This window comes from Tamandua tetradactyla, chromosome 7 (genome assembly GCF_023851605.1).
Source record: "Tamandua tetradactyla isolate mTamTet1 chromosome 7, mTamTet1.pri, whole genome shotgun sequence".
In the NCBI taxonomy this organism is placed as follows: Eukaryota; Metazoa; Chordata; class Mammalia; order Pilosa; family Myrmecophagidae; genus Tamandua; species Tamandua tetradactyla.
Genome location: NC_135333.1, coordinates 73,003,169 through 73,008,888, shown reverse-complemented (window position 1 = coordinate 73,008,888; position 5,720 = coordinate 73,003,169). Strand labels below are relative to the sequence as shown.

The 5,720-nt window shown below is 42.7% G+C and overlaps 1 pseudogene; it reads right to left on the bottom strand.

The window, feature by feature from the left end:
• Positions 1 to 3,538: 3,538 nt before the first annotated feature.
• LOC143691497 (ankyrin repeat domain-containing protein 6 pseudogene) lies at positions 3,539 to 5,720 on the bottom strand (annotated as a pseudogene).

The following is a 5,720-nucleotide window of genomic DNA, read 5'->3' as shown; positions in this document are numbered from 1 at the left end:
GAATAAAATGTATATTTATTTTTTTATGCACACCAGGTGTTAGTATATTTTGGCCCATGGGACAAATATGACCCACAGACCTATTTTGTAAATATAGTTTGATAAAAATGAATTATTGTAACAGTGTTAGCCATATCCATTCATTTACAATTGTCTCAGGCTGTTTTCACACTAGAAGGGCTGAGTTGAGTAATTGCAACAGACAGCGTATGGCCTACAAATATTTTCCATATGCCCCTTTACAGTAAAAGTGCCCTGACCTCTGTTCTACTTTAGTGTTGCTTTCTGGGAACTCTGTGATATGTTATTTCACTATGACTGAGGATTCATTTAGCATATGTCTAATTGTATCAATCAAAATAGTAAAATACACACTACTGCAACCACCACTCAAATTAAAAGCAGAAATATTATCAATTCAGTTGTAAACCATATTAGACCATATCCGTCTCACTACCTCCCACCAGAAGTAACCACGATCTTGAATTTGGGAGTTATCACCTACTTGCCTTCTTTTTTTCTCGTGGCAGCCACCGGGAATCAAGCCCGGATCTCCGGCATGGCAGGCAAGAACTCTGCCTGCTGAGTGGCCTGCCCCCCACCTACTTGCTGGTATTATTGCATAAAATTTAATCACATCTGAGTGCGTGCATAGTAACGTTAAGTCATAGCCTACAGAACATCTTGATAACGTGGATGTACATTTTAAAAATTCATGCTGATATTTGTTTATGGGAATTTTTCTTTTTCTTCCCACACATCCATTTTTTTCACACATTCATTTTTTAATATGAAATTTAATATCCATTGTATTGGGAGCAATGTTTAATACTTGGAAGAGACACAAGTTAAAGGTGATAAAATTAGACAAATAACATGCGTGTCAAGGTTATTAACTTTTGACTCAACCAGAAGGTATAAACATGAAAACTGCTTAATTTATTTCGGACTATGAGGGTTAAAAATAAGACTAGAACTAATGTATTCAATCTATCACAGATATTTAGTTGCCCAACACAATAACGCACTAACAACAACAACAAAAGAGCAACACTGCGATATTGTACAACTTGTTTTACACGATGCTTTCCCACTGCTATTGAAAGTTCAGCTTTGGTTTAAAACGCCACCTACATGACAAGTAATAAATTGTTTGTAGTTCTTTTTCTTTGGAAAACTACAGTGGTGGCATTTAGTCAGTTTAGCAGATAGCACAAAGGGGAAAAAATTAGGAAAATTTCACACTGGAGCTGGATTTAACTTTTAGACAGTGCCAAAGAACATAAACAAACCAAAACATTTGGTGAAAGACTACTACATTGGTCTTAATTGTGAGGCTGCCATCTTTAGGATTACTAGGCTGGCTGACTCGCTCTGTTTCCTTGTCTCTATTGCTTTTCTCTTCTATGAAAGTCTACAAGAGGCAAGAAATAATCATTTAAGCATTTGCCACACCTAGGCCCATTTGACTTTTCTCATTCCTCTCTTGGCTCTTCCAGAACTGTGACTTTTCACAAAAATATGCTCTTCGAGGATGACCTCCCTGCTTTGGGTGGGTAGAAGGTATGCGTAAAATACTTCCCACCAGAGAACTTTATGCTCTGACTTTAATAGAATTCCATTTGTTTTCAGCATTTTTCTACAAGGATATCCTTTCCAACAACAGGAGATAAAAGTGAAAATTACTTCTGCTTGGAACACAACTTATTGAACCACTCTTTGAGTAAACTCAATACCTTTGAGTATTAAGCAACTTGGGGAATCAATCTAAAAGGGTTAGTGGTATCTTGCTGGGGATGGATTTAGAAAACTGAAAGTACTGTCAAGCTCTAAAATTCTGTGATTCTCTGTTAGGAAAAAATAGGGAAACAAAAAGAGCAAAGTACCTCCACATTAGCAGTCAGACAAGAGTTCTGGGGAGCGACTGGCAGTCTACCTACCTAGTTGAGGAATAATATAAGCTTACAAACACATGAGAATATCAAATTAATTCCACACTCAGGGTCTTTAATGGTCACATACATCTACTGAATTATTTTATTATTAAAAATGTCTGCATCCATGGATTATCACTATAAAAATTTTTTTTTAATGTGAACTTGATAAGCAAAAAACTAAGGGACTAGAAGCATACTTTCTGTTTAACTTGGCATCCCCATTTCAAGAAGTATCATTTTCTCTTTGGCTCAATGACAGCATTATATGCACAATTATGGACAATAGTTACTAGATTTCTGGTTAATATTCGTTTATAGAAATAGAATTGAAATTTCTATGCATAGATGTAATTTTGAGGAGATGAATATAATCCTATATTCCAAGGCACAAGAAACCTGGATGAGAATTAAACCCAAGTCTCAACATACTCAAACTGCTTTTACAACTTTATGTCTGTGTTTGTATTTCATTATGGACCAAAGTAAAATACTTTGGGCTCCACGAGGCTGGGAACAGTGAGTTCTAAATTGAGTTATTAAATTATTTAACCTAACATAGTCACTGCAAAGTAGTGGCAAGCTTTTAAGGTAATTCAGTGATAGAACTTAATTCAAAAGAAAATACTTTCAAGAAGTAGTCTTATTTCTTTTTTTCTACATGGGCAGGCATCGGGAATCGAACCTGGGTCCTCTGACATGGCAGGCAAGCATTCTTGCCTGCTGAGCCACCGTGGCCCACCCAGTCTTATTTCTTTATAAAATTTAGAGCCAAAAGCTCAAATTCAGAAAGTACTCTAAGTTAGTCAGGTCTGACTATGAAGAGGTTATAGAAGTTTCAAGTAATTATTAAGTGAATACTTTTTCAATTAATCTGCTTTAAAATCCCCACTAAGATTAATTAGTAAATTTTTTTACCAAAATACAGAAACCATGATCAAATGATTTGAAACTTTCTCGATTTAGCTCATTATTAGCAAGCATTTCCAGTGCTATTAGCCAATTATTCATTATTTAAATATACACTCTGACACTTCAAATAATTTTAAGATTATTTGTGACATCATGAAAATCTCTTTATCTTCAAAATCTGTTTGGTACGGTTAACATGTCAGCATTTTGAATATTATGAATTGGAGAGAAAGGGTTTAGTGTGTCTCAGGTTTATAGCTCTTCAAGATACTCTTGTCCAGGCACAGCAGGTGTGCTTAAGTTTATATGAATGACGACCTGACTTCCATTCACAAGGGATTAAATTTTTCTTCTTGTTTTTCATTCATATTATTTTATGTATCCTGAATTTGTGGGTTTAGGCCTTCACATCATTCAGCTCTTAGCGTGGCTCATTTAACCTGAACTTTTGAAATTCAGATGAACCAGGACTGAGCTTTGGATTTTGTAATGAAATCTGAAACGAAGCTAGCTTCCCCTGGTTTCAGTTTAATTGCTGAAGTATCCATAAATCAGGGAATAGGAAACATGTGTCTGGCACATTTCTGAACGTAGAGATTTTTTATGTGCAGAGTTGACACCTTGGGCAGAGCTATCCTGAGTTCCTAAACCTGAGATCTTCAATAATCCCTTCTCATTCCTTGTCCCAGGCCCTAATTTTCCTTCTTCACTTTTGTCCTTAGTTTAGCAAGTTCCTCTTCGAAACTTTTAACGTGTTCTCTCAGTGCAGCTTTGTCTTGCTGGGCTTTCTGATTGGCTTGGCTTCGTGCTTCTTCAATTTTCCTTTCATACCACTTTCCCATCTGGGTAAAAACAGCCTCAGAAAAAAACTGGGTGAGCTCTAGAGCTTGGGAGGTGTCTCGAATATGAGAGCCAGTCTGCTCGCTGCCCACCGCTGGTGGTGGCTGTCCACAGGGGATGCGAGGGGCTGGATGCTGGGCTCGATGCCTCGCCTGCCCACTTTTCCCAGGCATCTCTGTCTGGGCGCCTCTGTTGACATAGGGCCCAGCCTGCTGATCACACGTGGCGGCCTCATTCAGGGGTAGCAAGGCTGTCTGGACCTTGACATTCCTCAGCTGGGAGCCTGTACGATCAGAAGAAGAAAGCTCCTGCTGAAGTCCGGGGGTAGCAGTGGAGTTGAAGGTCTTTTCCTTGGGCCTCACCACCTGAGGGGAACTGTCTGAAGCTGCTGCTGGACCTGTCGTCACCACTGACTGATCAACACCTGTAGAGGACTCACAAATCGATGGTGTGGATTTAGTCCTGGAGACCCTAGACTCTCCAGAAAGCTTCAGTTCCAGATTTTAAATTTTTAACATGCACCAGGTTTTTAATTCATCCACCAATGACATCTGTCATTTCTCTCCCGTGCTTCTCTGTGTCTGAGTGCTATTGTAGACGATTCAGGCACTCGGTTTTCTCAGCTGAGAGTCGTTCGACCATCAGCTTGTCCAGAGCGCGCAGTTGGTGCTGGGTCTTATTCCCCGTATGCCCCAGTTTTATATTCATTTTATCCTGAACAGCTCACAGCTCTGCTTTTATCTCCTCCACAGTTGCCTCCAACTGATTCTCCAGCTTATTGATGAGTGGTCCACATCGACAACCATTTATTGGTGCCTGCATCCTTTTGCCATCCTTGCTCGGGTATAATGTACACAGCTGGTATGCTCTGAATTGGTGGGGCGGGGGCGGAGATGAACATCGATGCCTGCCCGTCTTTTCAGGGTGACTGTGAGTATGCACGTTCTTCTGGTGTCCAGGCTGCTGGGCCGGGGGTGGGACGGGGTCAGAAAATGCTGACACCTTGGGCCTTGATTTTTTTCCTCCTGGGTCCTTTGCTCTGGGCTCCAGGGAAGCTGACAGGAAATCTTCTCTGGCTTCTTCTTTTCTTCCTGCAGCCTGCTCACTGCTAGGGGTATCTCCTGCTGAGACCCTGCCCTTGCTTTGGGCCACTTCATCTCTTGGCACAGACTGGGCTCTCCTCTCTTCCTTGAGCTGCTCTCTCTTTTTTCTCAGGCTTCGCCCACCACTGAAGCGCAAGGCCTGGGGAGCTGTAGTGAGGAGAAGAGCGACTTCCGGGTTACTGTGGTTTGGGGCAGTCTCCAGTGGAGTCTGGCCTGCATTATTAACAATGGTCCCATCTGCTCCAGCTTCCAATAAAATTTTAACCACCTTCTTGTGATTTAGTGCAGCGGCAGTTATGAAGTGCTGTGTCTCCAGCCTGGTTCTTTTCATGGACAGAACAGACAGCACTGAGGAGGAGCCTGATGATGCACAAGGGATTACAGTGCGCGGCAACGTGCACACAGGTGTCACCCACATTGTTCCTGAGGTCCGCACAGGCCCCGGCCAGCAGGAGGGCGCGCGCGGTCTGGGCGTGGCTGTTCTGGCAGACGAGGTACATCGCGGTTCTTCCCGCCTTAGTCTTGGCAAGCACCTTAGCTCCTGCTTTAAGGAGTAGCTTGGCTGACTGGCTGAAACCATGCCAGGATGCTTCGTGCAGGGCCGTGATCCCGTCCTTGTCTTGTCTGTCCAAAGCACAGCCCTCCTGGATGAGTGCGGCGATGATTTCAGAGTTCCCCACGACCTTGCCCGGTGCGGAGCGGTCTGACCCCCATCGTCCTGGACACCGAGGTCGCAGCCAGCCTTCAGCAAGATCTGGACCACAGCAAGATGGCCCTTATGGGCAGCAAGATGCAGGGGAGTCCGGCCATGCTTGGTAACCGCTACCTTGGCGCCTGTGTGGATGAGCCGAACCACATTCTCTGCTTGGCCTTTGGACACAGCTCTGAGAAGGCGTTCTGAACGTGCCGCGATCGCATCCTGCTGGCTCAT